The following is a 16,709-nucleotide window of genomic DNA, read 5'->3' as shown; positions in this document are numbered from 1 at the left end:
TCTTTCAGCTATGTCTTATAGTTTTCAGTGTACAGATCTTTAGTTAAATTTATTTAGAGATCTTTAGTTAAATTTTTTAGGAGGTGTTAACAGTGTAACATCTCCTTAGTTAAATTTATTCTCAAGTATTTTATTGGATTTGATACTATTATAAATAGGATTGTTTCCTTTATTTCTTTTTCAGATAGTTCATTGTTATTGTATAGAATTGCAACTGATTTGTGTATGTTGATTTTGTATGCTGCAACTTTACTAATTTGTTTACTAGTTCTAACAGTTTTCTGGTGGAGCATTTAGGGTTTTCTATATATAAGATCATATCATCTGCAGAGACAGTTTTACTTCTTCCTTTCCAATTTTGCTGCCTTTTATTTCTTTTTCTTGCCTAAGTGCTCTGGCTAGGACATCCAGTACTATGTTGAATAGGAGTGGTGAGAGTGGGCACCCTTGTGTTGTCCCTGATCTTAAAGGAAAGTTTTCAAACTTTTACCACTGAGTATGATGTTAGCTGTGGGCTTGTCATATATGACCTTCATTATGTTGAGGTACATTCATTCTATACCAAATTTGTTGAGAGTTTTTTATCATAAACAAGTGTTAAATTTTGTGAAATGTTTTTTCTGCATCTATTGAGATTATCATGTAATTTTTATCCTTCATTTTATTAATGTGGTGTATCACATTTATTGATTTGCATATGTTGAAACATCCTTGCATCCCAGAGATAAATCTCACTTGATCATGATGTATGATCCTTTTGATGTGCTGTTGAATTTGGTGTGGTAGTATTTCGTTGAGAATTTTAGCACCCATGAGGGATATTGACCTGTAATTTTCTTTTCTTTTAGTGTTTGGTATCATGGTAATTCTGGCCTTGTAAAATGAGTTTGGGAGTGTCCCCTCCTCTTCAGTTTTTTTGAAGAGTTTGATAAGAATTGACATTAATTCTTCTTTAAATATTTGGTAAAATTCACCAAGGAAACAATCTGATCCTGGGATTTTCCTTGTTTGAAGGTTTTGACTACTGATGCAATCTCCTTACTTATTATTGGTCTATTCAGCTGTCTGTTTCCATATGATTCAGTCTTGGTAGTGTGTATGTTTCTAAAAATTTATCCATTTCTTCTAGATTGTCTAATTTGTTGGTTTATAATGGTTCATAGTAGTCTTTTATCATCCTTTGTATTTTTGTGTCTTTTACAAATACAAATCATTTGTATTTGCAATGTGTCCTCTTTTATTTATAATTTTGAGTCTTTTCTCTTTTTGTCTTGGTTTGTCTAGCTAAATGTTTGTCAATTTTGCTTATCTTTTTAAAAAAACCAACTGTTATTTTCATCAATATTTTCTATTGTATTCCTATTCTCTGTTTCATTTGTTTCTGCTCTGATCTTTGTTATTTCCTTCTTTCTGCTAGCTTTGTGCTTAGTTTGTTCTTTTTCTAATAACTTGAAGTGTAATGTTAGGTTGTTTATTTGGGATCTTTCTTTTTTCTTAATGTAGGTGTTTACAGCTATAAATATTCCTCTTAAGGCTGCTTTTGCTGCATCTCATAAGTTTGAGTGTGTTGTATTTCCATTTTCATTTATCTCAAGATATTTTTTGGTTTCCCTTTTTATTTCTTCTTTGATCATTGACTGTTCAGATATGTGTTAATTTCTACATATTGGTGAATTTTCCAGTTTTCTTCTTCTTTTTTTTTTTATAATTTATATAAATTTTTTTTTTTTTTTTTTTTTGGCTGCATTGGGTCTTCGTTGCTGCACACGGGCCTTCTCTAGTTGTGGCGAGCAGAGACTACTCTTCATTGCGGTGCGCAGGCTTCTCATTGTGGTGGTTTCTCTTGTTATGGAGCATGGGCTCTAGGCACACGGGCTTCAGTAGTTGCAGCATACGGGCTCAGTAGTTGTAGCACACAGACCCTAGAGTGTGTGGGCTTCAGTAGTTGTGGGGCATGGGATCAGTAGTTGTGGAGCACGGGCTCTACGGCACGCAGGCTTCAGTAGCTGTGGTGCGTGAGCGCAGTAGCTGTGGCTCGTGGGCTCTAGAGCACAGGCTCAGTAGTTGTGACGCATGGGCTTAGTTGCTCTGCAGCATGTGGGATCTTCCCAGACTAGGGATCGAACCTGTGTCCCCTGCATCAGCAGGCAAATTCTTAACCACTGCACCACCAGGGAAGTCCTCCAGTTTTCTTCTTACGACTGATCTCTAGTTTCATACCATTGTGGTTGGAAAAGATTCTTGATATTATTTAAATCTTCTTGAATTTAAGATTTGTTTTGTGGCCTAACACATGATCTGTCCTGGAGAATGTCCCATGTGTGATTGAGAAGAATGTGTATTCTGCTGCTGTTAAATGGAATGCTGTATACATGTCTGTAAGGTTCATTTAGTCTATAGTGTTTTTAAAATCTGCTGTTTCTTTATTGATTTTCTGACTGGATGATGTATCCACTGTTGAGAGTGGGTATTAAAGTTTTCTACAGGGACAATTAAACAGACCAAAGGAACTAGAGACACCAGTGACTGATTCAGATATATACGGGCATTTGCCATATAAAAGAGGGGGCATGACAGATCAGTAGAGATAAAGGGATTATTTGATAAGTTGAGTTGGAAAACAATGGTTGTCCATATAAAAAGATGAAATTTGATCACTACTTTATACCACAATGAAATGAACTACCTTACACAACAATTAACTCCAGATGGATTAAAATTTGATTATCAAAAGAAAAACATTAAACTTTTAGTTAAAACTAGAGATGAATATATTTCCACCTTGGAGTGGTGATCCAGTTATAAAAACAAAATCCACACTGGTAGATCACGAGAGGAAAACTAAGACAAAACTAGTTGCAAAGGTGTTGGAAAGGTGAAAAGGCAAACAAAGGACAATGAAGCAACCCAGAGATTAACAACTGTAGAAAGCCCCTTCCACCCCTATGGATGGAGGGGAAAAAGGGAAGAGATGATATCACCAGATCTCAGGAGCTGGGGTCACACAGTAGGAGCTGGAATTGTAGAGTACAGACTATTCAGGTGGGGCAGAAACAGGCTTGCCTAATAGGAATTATAACTATGGAGGAGACATGGCCACTGCCAGAGATGCCACCCAAAGCAAAGAGAGAAGGGAGAAAATACCCTGGCTTCTCCCTCCTCTTGCTTTTAGATGTCAGGCCAGTTCCTCCCTTTGGCCAAACTCTAACTGGCAGCCAATGGACATGTGAGCCTGAAGGATGCCAGCCCCTGGTGTTTCAAACCAGAGCAGGGAGAGGGCAGAGAATGAATCTGAGAGCAAACAGGCAAATGGCCAGCACAGTTTTCCTAAATTAGTCACAAAAAACACTAACTAAAAGAAGGCAAATTTACAACATTAAAATACAGAATTTTGGCTCATTAAAAGTCACCTTAAAAAAAAATGAAAAGAGGGCTTCCCTGGTGGCGCAGTGGTTGAGAATCTGCCTGCCAATGCAGGGGACACGGGTTCGAGCCCTGGTCTGGGAAGATCCCACATGCCGCGGAGCAACTAGGCCCGTGAGCCACAACTACTGAGTCTGCGTGTCTGGAGCCTGTGCTCTGCAACAAGAGAGGCCACGATAGTGAGAGGCCCGCGCACCGCGATGAAGAGTGGCCCCCGCTTGCCGCAACTAGAGAAAGCCCTCACACAGAAGCGGAGACCCAACACAGCCAAAAATTAATATAAATAAATAAATTAATTAATTAATTAATAAGAAATTGATTGACATAAAAAAAAATGAAAAGACAAGCTACAAATTGGGAGAAGGTATTTGGTAGTACGTATGATTGACAAAAGATTGGTATATAAAGGACTGCAAATCAATAATAAGGAAAAAAACTCCAAATAACTCAACAAGTAAATAGGCAGAAGACATGAACAGACATTTCATAAAAGAGGAATCACATATGGCCAATATCCATATGAACAGATGCTCAACCTCATTAGCAATCAGGGAAATGAAAACCAAAACTACAGTGAGATGCCATTTTACACTCATTCAACTGGCAAAAATTAAAAAGTCTGGCAATTGTTGGAGAGGATGAGGGACATCAGAATATCTTATGCTTTTCTGATGGGAGTGAAAATTGGCGCTACCACTTAGCCAAAACAATTTGGCCTAATATTGTGGAGTAGGATGTTTGTGTCCCCTACAATGTAGCAGTCACTTCTAAGTACAATAGGAGACCTGTATAAGAATGTTCACAGCAGCACTGCCCACAATAGCACAAAACAAGAACAATGCAAATGACAACAGGAGAATGAATAAACAAATTATGGTATATTATTCAGTGGTGAAAATGAATGAACTAAAATTTTAAACAATAACATGGAAAAATGTTAATAACAATGTTGAGTGAAAAAAGCAAGCCAAGATTACATATATGGTATGACCCATTTTTATGAATTTTGAAAAGAAAATGACAATCTATTGCATACATATGATAAAATCACATATATATATATATGCATTTCGATTATAAATACAAAAATTCAGGATAGTGATTACCTCTTAATTATGGGAGAGACAGGGAATAGGATGGAAGATGAGCACAAAGCCAGATGTAAGGTAAGGGTAATGTCTTAGTTCTCAAGTTGGATATAAGGATCATAGGCAGTCTTTATATTAATTTAAATAATTAAAATGAATATATTAAGGCCGTGAAAAAAACAGTAGTGATAGTGCATTGTAAACCAAGGGTTATGGTTAATCTAATTCTTTGTAACAGAGGTTCTAAAGAAAAGAAAAAGAATTGGTTAACAATTCCGGTTAAGCACAGCAGATTGATTGAACAGATGAGTTTATTCTGCTCCCTCCAGAAACCTCACTCAGATTGAGTCTAAAATGATGTTTTAAAGTATTATAAACTCACAATGGCAAAAAGAGCAAAAGAAAAGATCTGCAAGAGAAATGGCTATTTTCAGAAGCTGGAACGTGGACAGAGGAACAGTGGCTGACTTAACCAGCTAGAGGAAGCCATCAGAGGGGAGAAGCAAGCTGATTTCCAGAGAACCCAGAGAGCCTTCAGAATTGGAGATGCCAGGCACCAAGGAAGGCAGGGTAATGCATGGGGCTGAAAATACAAGGGTTTATTAAAAATCTTATAAGGGGCAGGTCCCCATTTCTATCCCAGCCAGTCAGGTATCATACCTCCAGTCAGGAGACAAGAGGCTTATTCTCTGTGAAACTGTGAACACCAGGCACTGTGAAAGATGGGAGGGCAAACAGAGAGATTAGCAAACCTGCACGCTAAGTGATGTCTCTCTCTCCCCCAGCTCCCACCTGCCCGCCGGCAACACATCCCCACACACAGATTCCAGCGGAAGCAGAAAAGGCACATTTCAAACAAACATTAATATTAAGGGAGATAACAGCAAGATGTTGCAATAATTAAAGAAGGAGAGGAGGTTATGGGAAAGGAAAGAGGAAAAGGAAAAGCTATTGGTAACTTTAAAAATATGATAGTTGGAATTTAAAATTCAAGAGGAAGTTTGAAAATAAAGTCGAGAAACTCTCCAAGAGATAGAGAGAGAAGAAAGAAAATATTTTTAAAATTAGGGTATCAGTCTAAGAGGTCCAAAATTCAATTAATAGGAGTTCCAACAAAAGAGAACAGACTAAATAGAGGAGAGAAAAAATAATACAGTGAAATTTCTCAAAACTAAAGGACATGAGTCTTCATGAAAGATGTGAAGTTGAAAAGTCCCCACCAAGTACCTATCAAAATAAATGAAAAAAATACCCACATGAATATACAGCATCATAAGAGTTCAGAATACTGTGGATAAGGAGGAGATCCTCAAAGCTTCAGAAAAGGAAAGGTGGTTCCAAAGATTGGTAATCAGAATGGTACATGACTGACTAATTGCAGTAATGGAAGCTAGAAGACAATAAAGGCATGCCTTAAATTTTTTCAGAGAAAATTGTTTCCAAGTTAGAATTCTATATCCAGCAAAGTATCAATCACACGTGAGGGGGAAATAAAGCTATTTGCAAACATATACAATCCCCCAAAATATGTCACTCCCATGCACACTTTCTCAGGAAGCTACCAGAGGATGCCCCCTCAAAATGAAGAGTTAAAACATAAAAGAGGGTAACATGTGATCTAAGAAAATGGGAGAGAAAGAGGGAGGAGAAGAATATCTCCAGGATGAGTGCTGTGCACTACGTCTAAAGAACAAGTCATTGTAAGAAGGCGACCTCCAAGGGTGAAAAACAAGGAAGCAAATCTAATGTATGTGGCTGTATTACAAGGAATTTTACATCTCTGATTAGAAAGCCTGGAAGAAAACTGAATCATAAGTGCAGAGAAAGTGAAAGCAAATCAACTAAAGACAGCAAGTATTGACTCCAGGAATAATCAAAAGGTGTGTTGTAATGGGAAAGAAAGATATTGTTTGGCTGTGAACGATATCTACATAGTCATGATAATGTAAACACTGAACATTTATTCCACCAAAGATGATGATAGAACTATATTGGGAGCAGGGGGAAGAGGGAGTATAGGGGTGCCCACTAGTGTGAGAGAGACCACTCCTCATCTTAAAATAGTTAGGCCTTATTAAATCATGTGTAAAATGAAAAATCAAGGAATATTAGTATAAGAATGTTATTTTGAATATAGGAGGTTAATACCAGTTTAAAAAGATGTGATTTGAACATGTTATCTCTGTAGAGTGATGTGCAGGAATGGGGAGGAGAGTGGGCCCTGCTGTTTTTCAAGATCAGTCCACTTATATGGAAAGTGCTACGATTTTAAATTGCATTTATATATTACATTGATAAAAGATTAAAAAAAAAAAACTGAAAGTCGGAACTTCCCTGATGGTCCAGTGGTAAAGAATCCACCTTGCAATGCAGGGGATGCAGGTTCGATCCCTGGTCAGGGAACTAAGATTCCCACATGCCGCGGGGCAACTAAGCCCGTGTGCCGCAACTACTGAGGCCATGCGCCTCAACTAGAGAGAAGCCCATGCGCCACAAAGAAAGATCCCTCATGCCTCAACGAAGATCCCGCTTGCCACAACTAAGACCTGATGCAGCCAAAAATAAACTAAATAAATAAATAAATAATAAATCTTAAAAGAAAACAAAAACAAAAACTGAAAGTCCTCCACCCTCAGAGGTCACCACTGTTAACTGTTGAGTATGTAGCCTTCCGAATGTTTTGCCCCATCTTACACCACGCACAAAAATCAACTCCAGATGATGGATCAAATGCTTAAATGTCAAAAGTAAAACTTAAAAACTTTTAGTGGACCATAGCATTCTGACTTTGGGGTGGGGAAGAATTTCTTAACCAAGCCCCAAAATGCACTAACTAAGAAAAGATCAATAAGTAGGAAATTCTCCTACTCAAAAGACACGATAAGGGACTTCCCTGGTGGTCCAGTGGTTAAGACTCCACACTCCCAATGCAGGGGACCCGAGTCCGATCCCTGGTCAGAGAACTAGATTCCGCATGCCTCAACTAAGAGCCCGCATACCACAACTAAAGATCCCACGTGGTGCAATTAAGACCGGGTGTAGCCAAATAAATAAATAAATAAACAAATATTTTTTAAAAAAACAAAACACCATAATCAAAACGAAAGGACTAGTCTGAGATTGGGAGATTTCTGCCACACATATAAACAACAAAATATCCAAGGCAAGGAACTACAAATCATTAAAAAGTGGGTAAGCGTTGCAATGAAAACAGGCAGAGGACATGAGCAGGTATTTCACAGGAAAGGAAATATGTATAGTCTCTCTGTGTCTCTGTTTGTCTCTCTGTCTCTCTCTACTGTCTGTCTGTATATACACACACACACACACAGAGAGAGAGAGAGAGAGAGAGAGAGAGAGAGAGACCACGTCATTATTGATCAGGGAAATGCAAATCAAGAGAAGCTGAAGCCTTTCTCAAATGTCACCTCCTGCAGGAGGCCTTCCCTGGTCACCCTATTTAGGATTCTAGCCCCATATATTCCCTGATTTATATAGCACTTATCACCATCGAATACACTATCTACTATATGTGTTTATTTTGTTTATTTCCTGTTATCTTCATCCCACTAAAATGTCAACTACAAGAAGGCAGGGATTTTTATCTGGCACAATGCCAGGCACTTGGTGGACCCTTAATAAATATTTGTTGACTGAGTGGATGAATGGATTTAATAAAATAAGAGCTCAAAGAGAACTTAATAAATAAAATAGGAGAAAATATTCAGAGGTCTATTGAGAATAAATTTTCTCAAAATAAAGCAAGAACTGAATCAGCAGGTCATAAAAGCATACCACATATGAAGAAAAAATGGATACAGAATCATTAACTTGGAGGCATGTCTTGATTAAATTATTTAACTTGAAGCAGAGCGTTCTTCAGATAGTCAAGCAGAAAAAGCAAATCACCAAAGGGAATAAAAACCAGACTTTCCTGTACTTCTCCGTAGATACTATCAGTGCCAGAAGACAGTGGAGCGATGTTCTACAAAGTTCTGAGGGAAAGAAAGTATGACTCGAATATTTCACCCAGCCAATTTATTATTCAAAGATAAATGCTATTCATAGTCAGGAAAGACTCAGGGAATTGAGTATGCATTAGCCCTTCTTGAAAAACATACCCAATGAGAAAAATCTTGCCAACCAAGGGGTAGATCAGAATTCAGAAATAGATAGCTATGAGCATTAGCTATCTATTTCTATTGAATCCATTAAAATATGAAACTAAGGCTAACTATAGAATCTCCACTAAATGACCGGAAGAGTCACAGCCTTGCAGAATAGAGTGCATTATAACCATTTAAAAAGTGAAGCCAAAATAACCAACAAAAATTGGAAAGTGGGAGAACAAGAAAATGAGGTGGAAAGATTGAATAGATGAGAACAAGTCTCATCTTCCATTGTGGAGAGTCAATTGATAGTAGCTATGTAGATTTCAAAAGGGGGAGGAGAGGGGAGGGGCAGAGAGGAAGGGGAGAAGAGGGGAGAGGAGGAAAAGGAAACAATGTTTTCCAATCACTTAACCCACCTGATAATCCTTCTGTCCCCCAGAGGGGCCTCTCTGGAGCTAATAAACCTTAGGGGGAAGGAACATTTACATCAATTTCAGCAGTACCTTTATTTTTTCACTAGCTCCTTTTTTATACTTTAAATTCAAGTAAAACCAAATTTCACACTTTTTATTAAAAACAACATGACTTTGTTGTGGTCATCCATGTACAATGCTTGGTGCCAGTCTATTTATCTCTTGTAAAAATAAAATACAGTGTGTGTGTGTGAAAAAAAAAAAAAACATGACTGGTATGATCCCAGTATTGTAAAATTCTTTCTAGACAGCTTGCTGTCTTCTATCTGGACATGTGTATAAAGAGACGGTTGGGAAGCTAGTCCCCAAATGGTAACCGTATTTCTTTCTTTTCTGGGTAATGAAATTGTTGGCGATCTACTTGTTTCTTCATTGTAATTCTTAAATTGCTTCAGTTTTGTAATCTGCATTACGTACTTCATAAAAACAATAAAGTGATTATTCTCTTAAAACTATTAAGAATGAAGAAGCATTCTCCCTGTGTGCAAGCCAACACATAGAAAACCGTTTATCGCTGCATCTTCTTATAATGGGGAATAATGAAAACAACATAAATGTTCATGTTGGAGGAATGGCTAAAGAAATGTGATATTTGCAAAAAGAGCTACAATGTAGCAACTTTAAAAAATTAAGTAGAATTGTCCTTGGAAAGACTGCCAGGACAGGTGAAAAAAGCAAGTCACAGAACGATGTTTATAGTAAGAAGCCGTTTGTAGCTTTGGATTTTTTTAACACACACCAAAACTCTACATTTCTGTATATGGGTTACTGCACAGGAAAAGGTCAGGAGAGAGATGCACCAACCAGATAGCTGGGATTCACTGAAGAGCAGCCAGGGATAGGGCCAAGGGCTGGCTTTATCTGGGAAGAATGCCATTTTTAAAAGGAAGATTTATCATGTATTAATTGCATAATTTAAAACTCCTTTGTTTTTAAGACAAAATGTTCAGCTTGATAGTTTAAGGCTCATAGAAGGGTCAGCTTTGACAGTAGAATAACCATGCCCTAGTCTAGACCCAGCATAAAGGAGCTGGGAGAACCTGCCCCCTCTCCCCCCAAGATGGGATGTGGTGGAGGAGTTGGCACCCTAACAGTGGCAGGGCGGCGGTGTGGCCATTCTCCAGTTAGGGCTGCAAGACAGTGAAGAAAGCCTTCTGGGAAGAGACTGAGACGGTAGTGGCATTTGTTTGCAGTGGAATGGGAGCTCTTGGAAAGAGCTAGCCGGGGAGGGGCAAGAGTTGGGAGAAGCCAAGGTGAGAATGGTCATAGCGATAAGGGGATGGGGACATTGGGTGAGGAAGGGGCTTGTCTTTCCTGAAGTGTCTGAGGATTACAGTGATGAGAGATCTGGTTGGAAATGACGGGCCTCAGACATGCCCAGGTTGGCTTATGGTCCCACTGGTGCCTGACAGCCCCAAATTGGCAGTGAGGCAGCAAGGAACCCCTTCTTGGTAAGGGCTGCCAAGAGGTTTGTGGAGGGCTGGCAAGAGCCCTGCTTAGCCGGTGAGGTGGTGGTAAGGCGGTTTATCCCTTATCTGCAGATGTGATGGATATTTTATAATAGAAATAGCAAACACATATAGTGCTTACTATGTGCCAGGCACTATTTGGAATGCTTTACACATATATTCAATCCTCACAACACCGCCAGGAAGTTGATCCATCCCCGTCATACTGTCGTGGAAACGAAAGCACAGTGACAGTGAGTGACTGGCCCAAGACCCCAGAGCTTGGACACGGCAGAGCTGGGATTCAAACCCAAGCAGCCTGGCTCTAGTATCAGGGCTCTTAACCATTACACTAATTACGAAATGCCATATTTTAATGATTCTGTGATGCACTTTTCTCATCTCTGAAATTGAGACGCATCTTACAAGCAATGGTATTTCATGGTTTAGCTGGCAACATATTCACTTTGTTAGGGGTATGCAAAATAACAGTGCTTCTTAAATTCAATGATACAGAGTATTAAACTGTCCAATTACCCGTTCTCTTGAAATCGTGGTGCCACGGCACTTTGCACACATTCGTGCTTGGGGAAGATCTTCAGCACCAGTAAGACCCAAGGTTGGGCTGAGTGGGGCAGTGGTGGCATGATCAGGGCTTGGTGGTCCACCCCCCGAGTTTCATTAATGCACCCTTCAGCAGCAGATGCCAGCAAGACACTCAGTGACCAGGTAGGACAAAGGACATGGCCACAGCGGCCAGCAAGAACGCAGAGGGCAGCACAGAGACCCCCGTGTGCATCTGGGACTCCCTCTCCCTGAAGATACACAGGAATCTCCCCATGCCAGATGCCACCTTGGATAGCAGAAGTGTTTGGAGAAGAAAGTCGAAAAGACTGAGCATTTAGTTAGATTGAAGTACCTAAAAAAAAAATGGCCTTAATCTGCAGAAGAGTTCGTATCCTTTAATTACCAAGTCCATGATTTTTCTCTTCTATGTCAATAGGAACAGGAGTTTCAAAGTGAGATAAGAAGAATTATAGGAAGTTAGGAAGGCTGAACTTCTTTGCCTATCTGGGTAGGGTGAGTATAAATTGTCAATCTCACAACATTAATTATTTCTTTATTTGTATATTTAGTCATTACAAAGAAAAGATTTAAGACAGCCTAAATAGTGTTATGACTAAAGGATTTGGAGAGAAGTGCACTCAGAAAGCCAGGGATGCCCACAGTGGCGTGTACACTTGGGTCTCTCAAGGCCCCAGTGGCGCTCTCCCATCCCACGGCAACCAGCAGCACTCCATCCCTTACTCTCCCAGACTCCTCTCCTCTCCACTCACCACTCAGCACTCACAAGCTGCGCTTGCTGGGGCCCATTCCATGCCCCAGCACATGATTCTGCTTCCTCAAGCACAATGCTGACAAATGCCTAGCTCTGCCAGGAAGGCCACCATGCCCCCTTCTGCTGGTACAGACTCAAATCTCTTTGCTGTTTCCCCTTACCATGCCACACAGAACTTCCCTAAACACCAAGAAAACCAAAACCAAAGGAGAGACATGACAGGCAGCACTTATTCTAGGGAGAGCTTTCTGGTTCCCAGAAAGAGATTCCTTCCAGTTTCCTCGAGTGGGGAGAGAGGGGACCCCATGGAGTGGACGTGACTGCTTTGGTCAGCCCATAACCCTTCCTCCGTCTTTTAAGAATACTGGGTTTCTCCTTTAGGAAACTACTCCTCCTCAATTAATATGGTTAACTGAGGGAGGGACAAGGCTGTTAATCATAGCCCAGGCTGGCCAATGAGGGTAATCTATCTCTCTAGCCAGAATTGGTCTGGGGTGAACACCTGACTGAGGCTGGGTCGGTGAGACTCTTCACAGAGAAGAAGTGCATGGTGGGTGAGGATCTCTCTCTCCGCTAGCACCAAAAACACTAAGAACCAACTAACTTCAGTCATCAGTGGCCGTCTACAGAAGAAATAAATTATCTACAGAATGAAGTCAATTTTTGAGAAAAAAACATCCCAAGACAAGGAAGGAGGGGCAGAGCCCTAGCAATTTTAAGCCCCTAAAGCCAGCTCAAGCCCAGAACTTCCCAGTCTAGTGAACCAATAAATGCCTTTTTGGCTCAAGCTAGTTTGAGGTGGGTTTCCATCACTTGTCACCTAAATTGTCCTGACAACTGCAACGCACATACATGGGAACCCAGAATTCTGTTTATCTTCACTCAGACCACTAACATGGCCCAGCTACTCTGCACTGATTGCCCATAGCTACTGTCACAGACTGATTTCCTCACCCTCTACTATTTACTTCTCTATTCATGGCTTCTACGTTATTGTGGTTCATGCTCCCTGATAACTTCAGCCCCCCAAGGACTTGGCAGAGGTACGTCTCTTCTTATGGCTCCTCTGCTCACTACCTCATCCTTTAGAAGTCCCCAGCCACAAGTTCCTTAGAGGACCTGATGGGCCAGGCTCATCTTTTTGTGTTGGGCCACAGCACAGATCAGTACATAGCTACACTGCAAGCTCCTTGAGGGCACCTAAGTATATCTTGTCCAACTTTAAATGGTATTATAATTTTTATTATCAGTTTCTACATGTTCATTGCTAGTATACAGAAATACAATTGATTTTTGTGTGTTGATCTTGTATCCTGCAACATTGCTGAAGTCATTAGTTCTAAGAGTTTTTTACATAGATTCCCTGGGATTTTCTGCATAGGCAATCATGCCATCTGCAGATAGGGACACTTTTATTTCACAAGGCCAAAATTGCTAGAACTGAAAAAACAAATACAGAAATCCACAATTATAGTTGGAGACATCAACAACCCTCTGTCAGTAATTGATACATCACACAGGCAGAAAGTCAGTAGGGATATAGATGACCTGAACAGCACTATCAATCGACTTAATGTAATTGACATTTATAGAATACTCCATGCAGCTCTTTCAGTACCTAGCACAGCCATGGCTCATAGTTCCAAGAAGGATCTGAAGAGTGTAGCAACTCCAAAACATTGGATACTGGATAAACTGTCCAACGTGTTTGCTCCTTGTCCATCTACCAGTCCCCACAACCTGAGAGAATGTTTCCCCCTCATCGTTTTCCTAAGTAACAGACTTAAGTATGCTCCAGTAGGAGGTTAAGAAGATCTGCATGCAGCAGCTCATTAAGACTGATGGTAAGGACTGAACTGATATAACCTACCCTGCTGGTTTTATGGATGTCATCAGCATTGACAAGACCAATCTATGACACCAAGTGTTGCTTTGCTGTTCATCATATTATGCCCAAAGAGGCCACATACAAATTGTGCAAAGGGAGAAAGATCTTTGTGGGCACAAAAGGGATCCCTTCTCCGGTGACCAGTGATGCTCAAATTATCTGCTACCCTAATCCCCTCAGCAAGGTGAATGACACCACTCAAATTGATTTGGATACTGTGTACGGTGGTGACCAGAGGTGCCAACCTGAAAAGAGTAGGTATGATCACCAACAGAGAGACATCCTGGCTGTTTTGATACGGTTCATATGAAAGATGCCAAAGGCAACAGCTTTGCCACCTAGATCTCCAACATTTTCATTACTGGCAAAGGCAACAAACCATGGATTTCTCTTCCCTGAGGAAAAGGTATCTACCTCACTATTGCTGAAGAGACCAGAGACTGGCTGCCAGACAGAGGAGTAGGTAAAATGATCTATAGCAGGTAACATAATTTGAAAAGGTTTTTTAACTTAAATCTAATACAGCATGAAAATATAATAAAATAATCCATTCAACAACCACAGAATACACAAGCTCACATGGAACAGTCACCAATATAGACCACATTGTGGGTCATAAAATACACTTTACAATTTTAAAAGAGTAGAAATCATATAAAACATATTCATATATCACAATGGAATTAAATTAGAAATCAAAACAGAAAGATAGCTAGAAAATCGTCAAATTAATTAAACAACCTACTTATAAACAACACATGGGTCAAAGAAGAAGGCTCAAATAAATCTAAAAATATTGCTAACTAAATGATACAACTTATCAAAATCTGTGGGATGCAACAAAAGCAATGCTTAGAGGGAAATTTACAGCATGAAATGTACATGTTAAAAAAGAAGAAAGATCTAGTATCAGTAATCTAATCTTCCACTTTAGGAAACTACAAAAAGAAGAGCAATTTAAGCATAAAGGAAGTAGAATAAAAGAAATAATAAAAATTGGAGCAGAAATCAGTGGAACTGAAAACAGTAAAAACAGTATAGAAAATCAATGAAATCAAAAGCTGATTCTTTGAAAGATCAGTAAAAGTGATAAAACTCTAACCAGTCAAACCAAGAAAAAAAAAGAGAAGAAAAAAATTACTAATATCAGAAATGAAAGAAGAGCCATCACTACTGATCCCATGGACTACAGGATAATAAAGGAATACTATGAACAATGTCATGCTCACAAATTTGATAACTTAGACGAAATGGATCAATTCCTTAAAAGATACAAACTACCAAACTCACACAAGGAGAAATAGATAATATGAAGACGTCTATATTTTAAAATTGAATCAATATTGTAAATCTTCCAAAACAGAAAACATGAGGCCCAGATGGTAAAACCGGTGAACTGTACCAAACATTTAAGGAAGAAACTATGCCAATACTCTACAGTCCCTTCCAGAAACTAGAAGCAGAGCAAACACTGCCTAACTCATTCAATGAGGCCAGCATTACACCAATACCAAAACCAGACAAAGGCATTACAAGAAAGGAAAATTACAGATCAATATCTCTCATGAACATTAATGCAAAAATCCTCAACAGAATATTAGCAAATCAAATCCAACAATGTATGAAAAAATTATACACCATAACCAAGCAGGATTTATTCCAGGTATGCAAGGCTGATTCAACATTCAAAATCAACTAGTGTAATCCACCATATTAACAAGCTAAAGAACAGAAATCATACAATCATATAAATTAATGTAGAGAAAGCATTTGACGAAATCCAATATCCATTCATGATTTAAAAAAAGAACTCAGCTAACTAGGACTAAAGGATCTGTTTCAATTCTTCATTTTTTCCTTTAAGTATATGGATCATACCTTGTCTTCTTTTATCACTATTTTTTACTAAGTGAAAAATATTGTTTATTAAGAAAATTTAAGATACCATGATATTGTGAAGCTCTGGTTAATGATATATTCCACTATAGTTTTGTTTCTGGCAGACAACTAGGCTAGGAACAGATTAGCTTAATCCATTTCAGGACTGAGATGATTTTAAACTGAAATTCTGTCCTTTTTAGGATTAATCTAGTTTTGGTTAGCCCTTACTCTTAGGATGTAGCCCTTCAGGATCCCAACTCAAAACCTGGGGGTTGAGAAGGTGTCACCAAGGCTCCTCTTTAGTGGGTCTTGAATCTGCACAACTTCTCACCCTCTCAGCTATGGCTTTCAGAATTGACACTTTCCCCTCCAGGGAAAAATCAGAGCCAAATGCCAGGCTCAGCTCTCTGGGCTTGCCTTCTTTTTCAGATCTTGGCCCTGTAAATTCTCCCTGCCTTTAGCTCTCTGATTATCTTAATACTTTTCTAGCTTTTCTAGTTGTTCTCAGCTGGAGAAATGAATTGAAACAACCGAGTCTGCTGTTTCTGAAGGCAAAATTTTATTTCTACATTTTAGAATATATTGACATTTTATTTGTGGGCCAACATATGTTCAATTTTTGTGAATGTGCAGTGGTACTTACAAGCTGCATTACATAGTACAGAATATGATAGATATCAATAAGATACTGTGATTGTATTATTGTTCCCAACCATTTGCTGCCATCCCTGTAAAAAGACTACACAATTCCTGCCCGCTGCCACATGACTTGCATTGCCATCCTGTGGATTGAGTATAACTCCTTATCTCAATGACATCAGGCTTGGCCATGTGACTTACTTTGGCCAGGAGAATATGAATAGAAGTGATCTGAGCCACAAGGAGCAGAAGCTTTGAGCCATCACTGGCTGTGCCATTGCTCTTTTCCCTCTGCCACAATGCTGATATATCCTGGAGAGGGGCTCCTCTTTCAGTTTGGATCTCAGAATAAAGAAAACCGATGGATGAGAGCCAAAGGCGACACCAGGGCTTCCCTGGTGGCGCAGTGGTTGAGAAT

The 16,709-nt window shown here is 39.4% G+C and overlaps 1 pseudogene; it reads left to right on the top strand.

The window, feature by feature from the left end:
* The first annotated feature begins 13,512 nt into the window (after positions 1-13,512).
* On the top strand, positions 13,513-14,250 carry LOC132356921 (small ribosomal subunit protein eS4, X isoform-like; annotated as a pseudogene).
* The last annotated feature ends 2,459 nt before the right edge of the window (positions 14,251-16,709 follow it).

The sequence above is a fragment of the Balaenoptera ricei genome, chromosome X, assembly GCF_028023285.1.
Source record: "Balaenoptera ricei isolate mBalRic1 chromosome X, mBalRic1.hap2, whole genome shotgun sequence".
Taxonomy (NCBI): domain Eukaryota; kingdom Metazoa; phylum Chordata; class Mammalia; order Artiodactyla; family Balaenopteridae; genus Balaenoptera; species Balaenoptera ricei.
This window is presented reverse-complemented; position numbering and strand designations above follow the sequence as displayed.